This window comes from Elephas maximus, chromosome X (genome assembly GCF_024166365.1).
Source record: "Elephas maximus indicus isolate mEleMax1 chromosome X, mEleMax1 primary haplotype, whole genome shotgun sequence".
NCBI classification, from domain to species: domain Eukaryota; kingdom Metazoa; phylum Chordata; class Mammalia; order Proboscidea; family Elephantidae; genus Elephas; species Elephas maximus.
The window spans coordinates 33,359,545-33,376,435 of record NC_064846.1 but is presented as its reverse complement, the minus strand read 5'-3'; the positions used below and the strand labels follow the sequence as shown (position 1 = coordinate 33,376,435).

At 41.2% G+C, this 16,891-nt stretch overlaps 1 protein-coding gene across 6 annotated transcripts in view; it reads left to right on the top strand.

The window, feature by feature from the left end:
* The window catches only part of GRIA3 (glutamate ionotropic receptor AMPA type subunit 3), a 328,994-nt gene that overhangs the window by 43,353 nt on the left and 268,750 nt on the right, over positions 1 to 16,891 (top strand). The window lies entirely within an intron of this gene.

The window sequence follows — 16,891 nt, the reverse complement described above, 5'->3', positions numbered from 1 at the left end:
ATTAGGCTTCAAGGTAGCAGCTCCCTGGGGCACCCCAGGGGGCCACAAAGACCGTCTTGAGGGAAGTGCTGGGTGGAAACCCAGGTGGAGATAAAGGAAACAAAGAAAGGAGACTTGATCTGTAAAAACACAAGCAGATGTGTGAGAACATCCAGCGTACTGTAGAACTGTAGTTTCTACCCTGACCAGTGACAAGCTACTGCTGTAGCTTAGCTTTGGCCTTACAGCCACCAAAGGAGGAATGAGATCCACAAGTGTAGGGAGTGGGGGGACAGAGGGATTATCAACAGTATTAACCTCATCTTAAACAGATGAAGAACATGGGGCTCAGAAAGCTGTTTTCCCAGACATGCAGCTAATAATGGAGAAAATTGGGATTCAAAAACAAAGTATATATGACCTTCCCATACACATGTCTTTTCCAAGAAAATACATCACTTCCCCAAACCACATTCCTTCTCTCAGAAGTAGTACCAAAGTCTTGGGTGATAGTGAGCCCGAGAGACATTCCTCCTCGCCCTTTTTTACCTAGGCACCTCTCAACATGACCACCCCACTGGTCATACATGAGTAACTTCTGTAAGCATTCCTACAAGTGCTTAACATCATGGTTTCACTTTTCAAAGTAGGTAGAATGTGTGACCAAGAAACAGAGTTGGTCTCCAATAACAAAGCTAACTGACCTTCCCAGGGTGTCAAACTTGCCTATGGCCTTATCTTCTTTGTTCAAACTCCCGGGCACCGAGATCCTCGAAGGCCCAGACCCTGTCTAATCCATTCTATCTAAACAGCCCCCATAGCATCTAGCACAGGGCTTGACACATAGCAGACCCTCAAAATACTTGATGAATGAGTGAAGATTATGCTCTCACCATATGCAATAGTAAGCAGATGTCCTCAATGCCTTAATTTTATTAGAATCCTGGAGGAATTTTATCAGGCATTATGTTGTTATTAGTTGCTGTTAAGTCAGCACTGACTTATGGTGACCTTATGTATAACAGAACAAAATATTGCCCAGTTCTGTGCCATCTTCATGACTGTTGGTATGTTTGAGTCCATCATTATGGCTATATCAGAGATAATACACATAAATTTAGAAAGATGAGAAATTGAGATGAACTTTATGGTTAGCTTCTACTAAGAAACTCTCCTATTTCTCAGTCATTAACTTAATAGCACTTGTTCAAATCTCAATTCTATCACCACCAGCCAGAGGAACAGAAAAAAAAACATCATCTGTACTGGAGCCTCAGATTCAACAACTTTTTAAGTTAACAGTGTTGAGCTAGATGGAATCACCTGGAGAGCTTTCAAAAAATAATGATGCTATTCCCCTTGAGACCAGGAACCAGACAAGGATGCCCTTTATCACCACTCTTATTCAATGTTGTCCTGGAGGTCCTATCCAGAGCAATTAGGCTAGATAAAGAAATAAAGGGCATCCAGACTGGCAAGGAAGGAAAGAAGTAAAAGTATCTCTATTTGCAGATGACATGATCTTATACACAGAAAACCCTAAGGAATCCTCAAGAAAACCACTGAAACTAATAGAAGAGTTAAGCAGAGTATCGGGATACAAGATAAACATATAAAAATCAGTCGGATTCCTCTACACCAACAAAAAGAACATTGAAGAGGAAATCACCAAATCAATACCATTTACAGTAGCCCCCAAGAAGATAAAATACTCAGGAATAAATCTTACCAGAGATGTAAAAGACTTATACAAAGAAAACTACAAAACACTTCTGCAAGAAACCAAAAGGGACCTAATAAGTAGAAAAACATACTTTGCTCATGGATAGCAAGACTTAATATTGTAAAAATATCTATTCTACCAAAAGCCATCTATAGATACAACACAATTCCGATCCAAATCCCCATGACATTTTTTAATGAGATGGAGAAACAAATCACCAACTTCATATGGAAGGGAAAAAGGCCCTGGATAAGTAAAGCATCACTAAAAAAGAAGAACAAAGTGGGAGGCCTCACTCTACCAGATTTTAGAGCCTATTCTACAGCCACAGTAGTCAAAACAGACTGGTACTGGTACAACAACAGATACATAGACCAATGGGACAGAATTGCGAATCCAGATATAAATCCATCCACATATGAGTAGCTGATATTTGACAAAGGCCCAAAGTCAGTTAAAAGGGGAAAAGATAGTCTGTTTAACAAATGGTGCTGGCATAACTGGATATCCATCTGCAAAAAATGAAACAAGACCCATACCTCACACCATGCACAAAAACGAACTCCAAACGGATCAAAGACCTAAATATAAAATCTAAAACGATTAAGATCATGGAAGAAAAAATAGGGACAACACTAGGAGCCCTAATACACGGCATAAACAATATACAAAACATTACTAACAATGCAGAACAGAAACCAGATAACTGGGAGCTCCTAAAAATCAAACACCAATGCTCATCAAAAGACTTCACCAAAAGAGTAAAAAGATTACCTACAGACTGGGAAAAAGTTTTTAGCTATGACATTTCTGATCAGCGTCTGATCTCTAAAATCTACATGATACTGTAAAAACTCAACAGCAGGCAGCTAACAGATACATGAGAAAATGCTCTCGATCATTAGCCATTAAAAAAAAATTAGAGAAATGCAAATTAAAACTACGATGAGATTCCATCTTACTCCAACAAGGCTGGCATTAATCCAACACACACAAAATAATAAATGTTGGAGAGGCTGCGGAGAGATTGGAACTCTTATACACTGCTGGTGGGAATGTAAAATGGTACAACCACTTTGGAAATCTATCTGGTGTTTTCTTAAAAAGTTAGAAATAGAACTACCATACAACCCAGAAATCCCACTCCTCGGAATATACCCTAGAGAAATAAGAGCCTTCACACAAACAGATATATGCACACCCATGTTTATTGCAGCTCTGTTTACAATAGCAAAAAGCTGGAAGCAACCAAGGTGTCCATCAACAGATGAATGGTTAAATAAATTGTGGTATATTCACACAATGGAATACTACGCATCGATAAAGAACAGTGACGAATCTGTGAAACATTTCATAACATGGAGGAACCTGGAAGGCATTATGCTGAGCGAAATTAGTCAGAGGGAAAATGACAAATATTGTATAAGACCACTATTATAAGATCTTGAGAAATAGTATAAACTGAGAAGAACACACACTTTTGTGGTTACGAGGTGGGGAGGGAGGGTGGGAGAGGGATTTTTACTGATTAATTAGTAGATAAGAACTGCTTCAGGTGAAGGGAAGGACAATACTCAATACATGGAAGGTCAGCTCAATTGGACTGGACCAAAAGCAAAGAAGTTTCTGGGATAAAATGAATGCTTCAAAGGTCAGTGGAGCAAGGGCAGGGGTTTGGGGACCATGGTTTAAGGGGACTTATAAGTCAATTGGCAAAATAATTCTGTTATGAAAACATTCTGCATCCCACTTTGAAATGTGGCGTCTGGGGTCTTAAATGCTAACAAGCGGCCATCTAAGATGCATCAATTGGTCTCAACCCACCTGGAGCAAAGGAGAATGAAGAACACCAAGGTCACACGATAACTGAGAGCCCAAGAGACAGAAAGGGCCACATGAACCAGAGACCTACATCATCCTGAGACCAGAAGAACTAGTTGGTGCCCGGCCACAATCAATGACTGACCTGACAGGGAGCACAACAGAGAACCCCTGAGGGAGCAGGAGATCAGTGGGATGCAGACCCCAAACTCTCACAAAAAGACCATACTTAATGCTCTGACTGAGACTAGAGGAATCCCTGCGGTCATGGTCCCCAAACCTTCTGTTGGCCCAGGACAGGAACCATTCCCGAAGACAACTCATCAGACATGAAAGGGACTGGACAGTAGGTAGGAGAGAGATGCTGATGAAGAGTGAGCTAATTATATCAGGTGGACACTTGAGACTGTGTTGGCATCTCCTGTCTGGAGGGGAGATGCGAGGATAGAGAGAGTTGGAAGCTGGCAAAATTGTCACGAAAGGAGAGACTGGAAGGGTTGACTCATTAGGGGGAGAGCAAGTGGGAGTACGGAGTAAGGTGTATATAAACTTATATGTGACAGTCTGACTTGATTTGTAAACGTTCACTTGAAGCTCAATAAAAGTTAATAAGAAAAAAAAACTCAACAGCAAAAAAAAAACCCAAAAACCAAACCCAGTGCCGTCGAGTCGATTCTGACTCATAGCGACCCTATACGACAGGGTAGAGCTGCCCCCATAGAGTTTCCAAGGAGCGCCTGGTGGATTTGAACTGCTGACCCTTTGGTTAGCAGCTGTAGCACTTAACCACTATGCCATCAGGGTTTCCAAACAACAAAAAGACAACCCAATTAAAAAATGGGCAAAGGAAATGAAGAGGCACTTCACTAAAGACACTCAGATAGCTAACAGATACATGAGGAAATGCTCACAATCATTAGCCATTAAAGAAATGCAAATCAAAACTACAATGAGATTCCATCTCACTCCAGCAAGGCTGGCATTAATCCAAAAAACACAAACTAATAAATGTTGGAGAGGTTGTGGAGAGACTGGAACACTTATACACTGCTGGTGGGAATGTAAAATGGTACAACCACTTTGGAAATCGATTTGGCGCTTCCTTAAAAAACTAAAAATAGAACTACCATACGATCCAGCAATCTCACTTCTTGGAATATATCCTAGAGAAATAAGAGCCTTTACACGAACAGATATATGTACACTCATGTTCATTGCAACATTGTTTACAGTAGCAAAAAGATGGAAGTAACCAAGGTGCCCATCAATGGATGAATGGATAAATTATGATATATTCACACAATGGAATACTACACATTGATAAAGAACAATAATGAATCTGTGAAACATTTCATAACATGGAGGAATCTGGAAGGCATTATGCTGAGTGAAATTAGTCAGTTGCAAAATGACAAATATTGTATGAGACCACTATTATAAGAACTTGAGAAATAGTTTAAACAGGGAAGAAAATATTCTTTGATGGTTACGAGAGTGGGGAGGGAGGGAGAGAGGTTTTCACTAATTAGATAGTAGATAAGAACTATTTTAGGTGAAGGGAAAAACAACACACAATACAGGAGAGGTCAGCACAACTGGACTAAATGAAAAACAAAGAAGTTTCCTGAATAAACGGAATGTTTCGAAGGCCAGTGTAGTAGGGGCAGGGGTCTGGGGACCATGGTTTCAGGGGACATCTAAGTCAATTGGCATAATAAAATCTATTAAGAAAACATTGTGCATCCCACTTTGAAGAGTGGTGTCTCGGGTCTTAAACGCTACCAAGCAGCTATCTGAGATGCATCAATTGGTCTCAACCTACCTGGAGCAAAAGAGAATGAAGTACACCAAAGACACAAAGTAATTATGAGCCCAAGAGACAGAAAGGAACACATAAATCAGAGACTACATCAGCCTGATACCAGAAGAACTAGATGGTGCCTGGCTACAACCAATGACTATCCTGACAGGAAACATGACAGAGAACCCCTGAGGGAGCAGGAGAGCAGTGGGATGCAGACTTCAAACTCTCATAAAAAGACCAGACTTAATGGTCTGACTGAGACTAGAAGGACCCCAGAGGTCATGGTCACCAGACTTTCTGTTAGCCCAAGACAGGAACTATTCCCAAAGCCAACTCTTCAGACAGGGATTGGACTGGGCTATGGGATAGAAAATGATAGTGGTGAAGAGTTAACTTCTTGTATCAAGTAGACACATGAGACTATATGGGCAGCTCCTGTCTGGAGAGGAGATGAGAGGACAGAGGGGGCCAGAAGCTGGCCAAATGGACATGATAATGGAGAGTGGAAAGAAGCAGTGTGCTGTCTCATTAGAGGGAGGGCAACTAGGAGTATATTGCAAGGTGTATGTAAGTTTTTGTATGAGAGACTGACTTGGTTTGTAAACTTTCACTTAAAGCACAATAAACATTAAAAAAAAAAATAACGATGCTAGATCACATCCCCAGAGTTTCTCATTTAATTGGTAGGGACGAGGCCTGAGCATCGGTATTTTTAAAAGCTCCCCTGCAAGCCTGATGTGCTGCCACATTTGAACACCACTGGGCTAGATGATCCCCTAGGTACCTTCTTACTCTGAAAATCAATATGCTCACTTTGGCTGAGTCTCTCTTGATACCAGGGAAGCCCTGCCTGTTCTCCACTTTCCTCTCTAACACCATATACCACAAGATCTATCAACTGAGTTGCTCCACAGCATAACACCTTGCTTCACCCCATTTACCTATTGACTTAAAACTTCGTATGTACTCTTGGGGCTCCTAAGCATTACTATTGAGATCTGCTTTTTAATGCTCTTTGGGTCATTTTAAGAAGCTCATCTGATATCAGGATATACCCCTAAAGCTATCCAGTCTGCCGGCCTCCAGGCTGGGCAAGCCCAACAAGCAAATGTAAGCAGCCTGGGGTGCTCCCCCTGATCTGGAAGGAATCCATAAGCACAATGCACAACTTTCCATTTCACTAGGCTCTTTCATGGCACTGAGCCTGCCCATTCCATTCGGCCCTTTGTCAAGAATGTCCTTGACACTTAAGGAATTGATTTGTTCTTCCTTTGCTTTAAATAATAAGCCAACAGTTACGCACGAGTTTTATAACGTATCGATTTAACATACAAACCATGTATATGGCCCTTGAATGCTACAGCAAGAACCAATGCCTCATCAGTGGGAAGACCAATATAGTGACATCTTAGCGTTTTCTTAACCTGTCAAAACATTCCTAAGCTCTGGGCTTGCTGAAGAGCAGACATGCCAGGGATTTAGAAATGTCAAATTAAAATGTTCCGGGCTGTTTTCAAAAAATAGACATGAGCTTTTTTAGCCACTAGCATTCTATCAACAATGCTTTTTCAGAACATGAGGCTTCTAAAGGAAGGCCCTGTCAGAAAAATAGTGCGAGCACTGTAGAGGGAACAGCGGGCCCCTCAAGGTCGTAAGACGGCTTTATTCTAGAACAACTCTGCCAGAATTGTTTCCCTATTCTGTGTGTATATGGGAAGAGCTAGAAAGGCAGTAGAATAAAGGTGGAAGGGAGCATAGGGCAGGAACATGAATGAATAATTCCCAAATACCAAGAACCTAAACTACAGGCTTGAAAAGTCAGAATCTGGCATGGCCTTATAGTTACATACAGTTTAGGTTCCCTTCAAAGATGGGAAAGTACGAAGGTGCTTTGTTGTAGACCCTTGGTCAAAGTGCCAAAAGTAGATGAGATGATGCTTCCCTTCATTGTCAAATGTCTTGGAAGAATAGACATCTATCCTCCTTGTCTCTACTTCATTCATTCTTTTTTCAAATTTCCCTTCCATATTCGCCAATCTGCAGAAACTGCTCGTATTAAGATACCAATGATCTCATAAGAGCCAAGTCCTTATCCTGATTGTATTGGACACTGTTGACCACTTTTTTCCTGCTTTGACTTTTTTGAAAGCAGCTATCCAGATCCTCTTCCTAATTCTCCACTTTTATTTTCAGTTGCCTTCTTAGGCTTTTCTTCCTGATACCATCCCTTAAATGTTGATGTTTCTCAGGATATTTTTCTTAGCCCTTTTCTCTTCTCAGAGCCCTGGTGGTGCTGTGATTAAGAGTTTAGCTGCTAACCAAAAGGTTGGCAGTTCAAATCTACCAGGTGCTCATTAGAAACCCTATGGGGCAGTTCTACTTTGTCCTATATGGTCGCTATGGGTTGGAATAGACTCAATGGCAATGGGGTTTTTTTGTTTTGTTTTGTTTTTCTCTTCTCACTTTACAAATGCTCCCATGCTATGACTTAAATGACTCTCAAATCTTTTATCTCTTGTCCCAATCATTCCTTCAAATTCCAAATCCATAAGCCAACTCTCTCACCCATTCTCAATCCATTCCTCCTTCTGTTTTAAGTTACTACAGTAACTTTCTTATTGGTCTCCCCACTTCCAGTCTCTTTCTTACCTTTAATCTATTCTCCTCATTGTCTCCACAGTTCTTTCTTGAAAACACAGATATATCTGATATTACCACTCTGTTTAAAAACTTTGGGGAGGGCTTCCCATTACCTATAGAGTAAATCCAAATCTTACCCCATAGCATTCAAGGTTGCCATGTTTTACCTTTTTAGTTTTACTTCTAGTATCTTTCCTATAGCCCCTATGACCCCCAACACCTCAATCCCACTTATGTTATCTTCTAACCACTCCTTAAGGAGCCCTGGTGATGCAATGGTTAAGCATTCAGCTACTAACCAAAAAGTCAGAGATTTGAACCCACCAGCTGCTCCATGGAAGAAAAGACCTAGTGACCTGCTCCCATAAAGATTATAACCTAGAAAACCCTATGGGGCAGTTTCTTTTTTTTTTTAATTGTGCTTTAGGTGAAAGGGTACAGAGCAAATTAGTTTTTCACTAAATAATTAATACACAAATTATTTTGTGACATTGTTTGCCAATCCTGTGATGTGTCGACCTTCTCCCCTTCTCCACCCCGGTTTCCCTATTTCCATTCATCCAGTTTTCCTGTCCCTTCCTGCCTTCTCATCTCTGCTTTTGGGCTGGGGCGCCCATTTAGTCTCATACACATGATTGAACTACGAAGCACATTCCTCATGTGTGTTATTGTTTGCCCTTTAGACCTTTGGCTGAAGAGTGATCCTCGGAAGTGACTTCAGTACTGAGTTAAAAGGGTGTCCAGGGACCTTCACTGAGGGTTTCTCCAGTCTCTGTCAGACCAGCAAGTCTGGTCTTTTTTGTGTGTGAATTTGGATTTTGTTCTATATTTTTCTTCCACTTTGTCCAGGTCCCTCTATTGTAATCCCTGTCAGAGCAGTCAGTGGTGGTAGCTAGGCACCATCTAGTTGTTCTGGGCTCAGTCTAGTGGAGGTTGTGGTAGTTGTGGTCCATTTGTCCTTTGGACTAACCTCTCCCTTGTATCTTTGGTTTTCTTCATTCTCCTTTGGTACAGCTGGGATGGGACCAGTAGATGTATCTTAAATGACTGCTCACAGGCTTTTAAGACCCCAGACAATACTCACCACGGTTGTATGCAGAAAATTTTCTTTATAAACTATGTTACGCCGATTGAGCTAGATGTCCCTGGAGACCATGGTCCCCAGATCTCAGCCTAGTAACTCCATCCCTCAGGGAGTTTGGATGTGTTTGTGAAGCTTCCATGACCTTGACTTGGTCAAGTTGTGCTGACTTCCCCCAATATTTTGTACTGTCTAACTCTTCATCAAAGTTACTACTTATCTATTGTCTATGCAGTGTTTTTCCCTCCCCCGCTTCCCTTGTAACCATCAAAGATTGTTTTCTTTCTGTGTGTAAACCTTTTCATGAGTTTTTATAATAGTGGTTTCATACAGTATTTGTCCTTTTGTGATTGACTTATTTCACTCAGCATAATGCCCTCCAGATTCATCCATGTTGTGAGATGTTCTACAGATTTATGGGGCAGTTCTATTCTGTCATATAGGGTGGCTATCTGTCAGAATCAACTCGAAGACGCACAACAAGAACCACTCCTTAAAAATGCCACTAGCTCATGTCTCAATGCCTTATTTTATACTACTTCCTGTAGCTCGAAGAGTCTTCCGTCATTCACATTTCCAACTCATATTTTTAAAATGTCACCTTGTCCAGCTAAAATGTCACCTCCTGTGTAAAACCTTCAGGCAGAATTAACTATGGTCTCCTCTGAACTCTGAACTTTCGACAGAGCATAACTCTAGCGCTCATGCGCATTGTTTTACAATTAGCTGTGTGAGAGATCTTTAAGGGCTGGGATTCTGTCTCAGGCTTTATAATTTTGTATCTCACACTCTGGAGTTAGACAGCCCTGGGTCTGAGCACCAGTTCTGGTACTTACTGGCTGTGTGATCTTGGGCAAGTTAATTAACTTCTCTAAGCCTGTGTTCTCATCTGCAAAACTGAGGTAGCAATAGAGTTGGAGGAAGAATAAGCAAGAAATGCATAAAAACAACACTTATAGTGCCTGACAGATAATAAGCACTTAGTAAATGTTAGCTATTACTTTCTTTTTTTTCTGTGCCTGGCACATGGTCTGGCACAGAGTAAGTGCTCAGTAAATGGTTACTGAATAAATGAATCACAGCATGGAAGACCTAAGGACAGTTGATAAACGACAGTTTCTTGCTTTGTTAGATCTTGGGATTCCTGTGAGGCACAAAAAATGGGTTAAATAATGAATTTCATCTGTAGACAAATCATTATAGTTGCAATTGGGTTAGCCAAAAGCTTTGCATGTGCATTTTATCTTTGAACCTGAACTGATTACGTTGTTATCCCCAGCAAATGCATGTTTTGAAGTGCATATTTCAAACTCCTTTTCCCAGATAAATCCAAAGATTTTTTTTCAACTTTAACATTTGACAAATAGAATGATTCAATTATAGTGATAATTATTTAATACAGCCAGCAATAACTTTTAAGATGTAATGGTAATTGAGCCCAGCATGCTTGAAAATACCATCCTCTAAGTCAGGTTCAGCAACATGTCTTGAAGTTGAGGCCTTAGAGGTTTAATTCATTCCAAATTCCTCTGCCAATACAAATTTAAATTAATGGCATTTCTGATTCTTGCCCGTTTCACCTATAATCCATCTTAATCTCTTGACCTCCAATTTAGTCCTTAAATCCTAAAAGATTACCTTTCATATTCACCCCAGGGTGATCTGTTTAATATCCCTTGATAAGGAATATCCCTTAAAGATGGTGAATTAATGCATGCTTTTTTTTTTAATAGAAACCCTATTCTTTGGGAAAGGAGCCCTGGTGGCGTAGTGGTTAAAGTGCTCGGCTGCTAACCACCAGCCACTCCCCAGCTTCCGTAAAGATTTACAGCCTTGGAAACCCTCTGGGGCAGTTCTACTCTGTCATATAGGGACAGTATGAGTCAGAATTGACCCTATGACAAGGGGGTTTATTCTTTGGGAAAAGACAAACATAGTATAGTCTTTCCCTTTTCTTGATCCTAGAAGATCCTAGAGGATCCAGAGAAAAAGAAACACAAGTCCATTGTAAACGAGCATGGAAACCAGACATCTGAAGTGTTGTTGTTGTTGTTGTTATAATAACAACAGTACAAGAAGTTTGAAGAATGGCGGTGGTGGGAGGGAATCACACAAAACTCCACTATCCACATATAACTAGATTTTTTTTTGCATATTTTCTTCCATTCCTGCTGTCACTCTGGCACCTCTTAGGAAAAATTCGCTTCAATAATAATAACAGAGCAGCAAAAAGAATTGAAATTATCATAATAGCATGGGCTTGTTGCCCCAATGTTGTCAGCGTCTCAGCAGCCAACCCCATGGAGCTGCCCTATGCTTGTCAATGAGGGGATAAAAAGGATATGGAGGGCCATTTCAGCAGTTCATTTGAATATACCCTCCATCAAATATAGTGAGCTGGGACTTGGAGATCACAGACAGCTGGGTTGCTTGAAAAGGGAAAGACATTATGGTAAAATGTATTATTGTACATTTACTGAGCTCCAGGGTGCCTGGAAGGGCCTCAAAAGGCCAAGGGAGCATTTCCAATCAGTGGCTTGAAGTATTGCCATGTGGGGGGCAAGTCCAAGGCTAGCTAATGTGTTCAGTGACATAAGACCATGCTTTGGTGGTTGGGCATTTGGTTAGGGACTAGCATGGACAATTTTCTAGAGTAGAGGCACTTGGCAGGCGAGCCAAAAATGAATAATTTTTATGGAGAGATTTAATAACACCATTGCACTCACTGCTTTGCCTTAGTGATGCCTTCTGGTATTAAGGATCCATTCAAAAGCAGATGCCTGAATCTGAGGTTTTATGACAATGCGTCACTATATCCAACATCATTCACTCTCACCCCCCAGCACTCAGCATTTAGATAATCACATGTAGAATATATCCAGTCCAAAGACACAAATCAGGCATTGTCCTAGAAGGGCTGGGGAAAGAAGGAGGCTCCTTTGGATTACCAGAAACCTGGGCGAATCAGGATGTTGCTGATGGAGGGATGTCAGTGTTTACAAGAAAGGAGGGTAGTGTAACACAGAGGTCAAGAAAGCAGTTGGTTTGATTACATAACACATGTTATGAAACAGGGCACACACATTATTGAAGTCTGAAAGCCACAGGCAAAATACTTGCTTAATTCAAAAGGAGTGACTCACTGGGGGTGAGATGCTGGAAATTCTGTATTCAGGCAGTCAGTCCACCAGGACACTGCCCATCTCCATGCTATATAGTGGGAAAAATCTGAGGGCTGGACGATTCTTTTTAGAGATCAGGAATCTTTCTTTGCAGATGGAGAAACTGAGGTCCAAGGGGTTACCCAAGGTTGCCCTGCTAATCAGTGGCAGAATTAGGACTGAAACCCAAGTCCCTCGACTCCCTAAATGGGTGCACTTTCCACCGTACCATGCTGCATCTTACTGTTTATAATTAACGTTCACGATGATGACCCCGAAACTGTGAAAGACCCTGAGGTACCTTCTGAATTATTACAGAAACTCCTGATCTGTTCCTTCTATTGCCAGCGTGCCATGAACTTCACTGAATTTTACTTCTCTGCACTTTTGCGTCTATGAGAGCTCTGAGTTAAATGGAACTATGACTTAATCTGAATAGCCTGTTCCCTAACCTTGATAAATCCCATATTGTATTAGGGAATGGGATGTACAATATACAGTTCTGGCTCATTCCTTTGGCATCCATTTCCTTAGGGGATCCATGTCTTTGTCTAAGAACCAGAGGAAGGAAATTAGGGTGACGGACAGAAGCCAGCTTTCAGAGGGAGGTGCTTGTCTGGAATTTTATTTTCTCTTTCTGTCCTCTCCATATCATCTAGAACAATGTGGGACACACAGTAATTTCAGTGGCTGCCAACTGGTTGATCATAGAGGTCCATGGCTGGTGACGCTCTATTGGAGATGGAAGAGAGGGCTATGAGCTTAGTAAGATGAATCATCGTAGCTTAACAGAAGAATTGTACACTTTTGTGCTTAGATGGTAACTACCAAAGGCAAGTTACTTCAGCTCTCTAGGCCTCAGTTTGCTTCCTGTAAAATTCAGATGCATATTTTGAAGAGTTTTGTGAGAATTAGTTGAGATAATATATGTAGGGGCTTAGCATGATGCCTGGCAAAGTGTGAGTGCACATCAAATGGTATTTAGTATTGATTATTATTAAAACAAGAATATGTGCCATAAGGCCTAAAGCTTCCCAGAGGGTCTGGATCACTAATTGGATGCTAAGAGGGCGGTAGGGCTACTAAAACATAGGCATCTTTGCTAAATGCACAAAGTTGGGGAGGGGGTAGAAAGAAACTAGACAATTCCCAGTTTTTTACACTTAATACATTTCAGCATTTTCACCTGAGGTACTCAATCTTTCTCAAGACCAGAGCCAAAGCCCTGTCTCACTACAAAATAGTCCCAGATGGTCTTCAGTGCCCGACCGGACTTTTGGTAGCACCCCCAAGTGAAGGATATCAATGCCCTCCTTATGCTGAATGCTAACTACTTGGCTCAAGCTTATTGTGATGCAGCCCCCAACCTTCTCCTGAATAGTACCCATGTTTCCAGAGTTTCCCTAATTCACCCCTGAGCTCCCAATCAAAACTAACCCATCCTTTGTCCTATGTCTCCCAGGACCCCCGGCCTTAGCTAATAAGAAACTTAATTTATTCTGCAGCATTAGTGATTGCTAATACCTCAACATGAAGTTTATCCCAGCTGTACCAGATGTAATATTTTCACTTTAATGACCCCTTTATTCCAACCTAAGCAGTTTGATAGGAATTTCTGGCACCTGAATAGGCTAACAGAAGAGCTATTCAAGGGCATATAGGAACATTTTGGTAGTCCTCAAACCACATCATGTAGGCAGCTCTGCTTCAGATCATTCTGGAAAGTCAACTGGGTATAAATTATAAAAATAACCAAAAGAGAGAAAATGCCTACTCAATCTATGTGTAGGACCTCCCAGCTGTCATCTTATTTAATTCTGTAGAGATTTTGAACACCTACTCTGAAACCGGCACTGTGCTGACTGCTGTGGATACAAAGATGGCTATGACACATCTTGAAGCTCCTAGTTCTGTGGTCCAGCTGGGACCCCTGACAAAACATAGAGTGCATATTTGATTGGCAGAAGAAATAAAACAGCAGAAAAAGCAGGCAGCTGTTTCCTTATAACCACTTACCATCAGAGACTTCCCTCCCTGGTTTAAATACTTCTTTTTGTTTCAAACACAAAGATGAAGATCTCTGCGTGAAAGCACCTAACCTTAGAGGTAAAAGCTAAACAAAGAGCAAGTGATCAGAGAAGTGAATTTTGCAGTGGGCAAATTGCTAGTCTTTTCCCAAACAAACCAACATTGTCAGCTACCAGGCAATAGCTTTTGAACACAAATCCACTAATTAAACCTGTTTTTATCACGACTATTCAAAACATTGGCACAGTGGAGATCCCTGAAAATAAGAGGCAGCAAATTCCAGGTGGTTTAACTGAAGTACTTTTTTACCCCACTGGTAAGAGTCATAAACATGACTTCAAGGAATCATAAAACATTCAAGACAGACAGAATCTTAGAAGTCATCGAATCCTTATTTTTCAGGTGATCAGAGTAAGGCTCGCAGAGGTCAAATGACATACCTATGGCCACACAGCCAGTAAGTGGCAGAGCTGGGACCAGAATCCAGGGCTCTTGAGTGCTACTCATTCAGTCAGTCAGCCAACTACATTTCTTGGGCACCTACTATGTACCAGGCACTGTGTTATGTTCTGGGGAGTGGGGGGTGGTGGTGGTATACAAATCCTTATAAAGCAAAGGGGGGCAGGGGCAGGAGAAGAAAAAGCAGACATTAAACAATTAACTGATTGTTTGTAAATACGATCCGATCCGTGCCATGAGGCCTTGTCAAGGGAGCAAGGGAAGTCTCCCTGAGGAAGTCACAATTTAGGCAAAGAAAAAAAGGATGAGGACGAGTCCACTGTGGTGGTGGTTGTTAGGTGCTGTGGAGTCAGTTCCGACTCATAGCTACCCTACATACCACAGAATGAAACACTGCCCGGTTCTGCACCATCCTTACAATTGTTGTTATACTTGAGCCCATTGTTGCAGCCACCGCGTCAACCCATCTCGTTGAGGGTCTTCCTCTCTTCCGCTGACCCTGTACTTTACCAAGCGTAATGTCCTTCTTCAGGGACTGATCACTCCTGACAACATGTCCAAAGTATGTAAGATGCAGTCTCACCATCCTCACTTCCAAAGAGCATTCTGGTTTTCATTGTTAGGTGTCATCAAGTCAGTTCTGATTCATAATGACCCAAGGTACAACAGAACGAAACACTGCCCAGTCCTGCACCACCATCACAATCCTTGCTATGTTTGAACCCATTGCTGCAGCCACTGTGTCAATCCGAAAAGAGCCTTCCTCTTTTTCGGTGACCCTCTAACAAGCATGATGTGCTTCTCCAGGGACTGGTCCCTCCTGATAACATGCCCAAAATACATGAGACGAAGTCTCACCATCCTCACTTCTAAGGGGCATTCGAGCTGTATTTTTTCCAAGACAGGCTTGTTTGTTCTTCTGGTGGTCCACGGTATATGCATAATTCAAAGGCATCAATTCTTCTTCAGTCCTCCCTATTCTTCCTCCAGCTTTCACATGCATATGAGGTGATTGAAAATACCATGGCTTGGGTCAGGCACACCTTATTCCTCAAAGTGACATCTTTGCTTTCCAACACTTTAAAGAAGTCTTTTGCAGCAAATTTTCCCAATGCAATACGTCATTTGATTTATTGACTGCTATTTCCATTGGTGTTGATTGTGGATCCAATAAAATAAAATCTTTGACAACTTCAGTATTTTCTCCATTTATCATGATGTTGCTTATTGGTCCAGTTGTGAGGATTTTTGTTTTCTTGATGTTGAGGTGTAATCCATATTGAAGGACACATATAGTAGCCCTCTTTACTTTCAGCATATCACAGGTTGTTGATGAGTCTTCCTCCAATCCTGATACCGCATTCTTTTTCGTATAGTCCACTTTATTGGATTGTTCACTCAGCATACAGATTGAATAAGTTTGGTAAAAGGATACAACCTTGATGTACACTTTTCCTAACTTTAAGCCACATAGTATCCCCCTTGTTTTGTTATGGCTCTTGGTCTATGTATAGATTTCTTATGGGCACAATTAAGTGTTCTGGAATCCTCATTCTTCACAATGTTATCCATAATTTGTTATGATCCACAGAGTTGGATGCCTTTGCATAGTCAATAAAACACAGGTAAACATCTTTCTGGTATTCTCTGCTCTCAGCCAAGATCCATCTGACATCAGCAATGATTCCTGGTTCCATGTCCTCTTTTGATTCCGGCTTGAATTCTTGGCAGTTCCCTTTCGATGTACTGCTGCAACTCTTTTTTAATTATCTTCAGCAAAATTTTACTTGCATGTGATATTAATGATATTGTTTAATAATTGCCACATTTGGTTGGTTCACCTCTCTTTGGAATGAGCACAAATATGGATCACTTCCAGTCAGTTGGCCAGGAAGCTGTCTTCCATATTTCTTGGCATAGATGAGTGAGTGCTTCCAGCGCTGCATCCTTTTGTTGAATCACCTCAATTGGTATTCCATCAATTCCTGGAGCTCTGTTTTTCGCCAATGCCTTCAGCACAGCTTGGACTTCTTCCTTTAATAGCATCGGTTTTTGATCATATGCTACCTCCTGAAGTGGTTGAACGTCCACCAATTCTTTTTGGTATAGTGACTTTGTGTATTCCTTCCATCTTCTTTTTTTTTAAATAATTTTTATTGTGCTTTAAGTGAAAGTTTACAAATCAATTCAGTCTC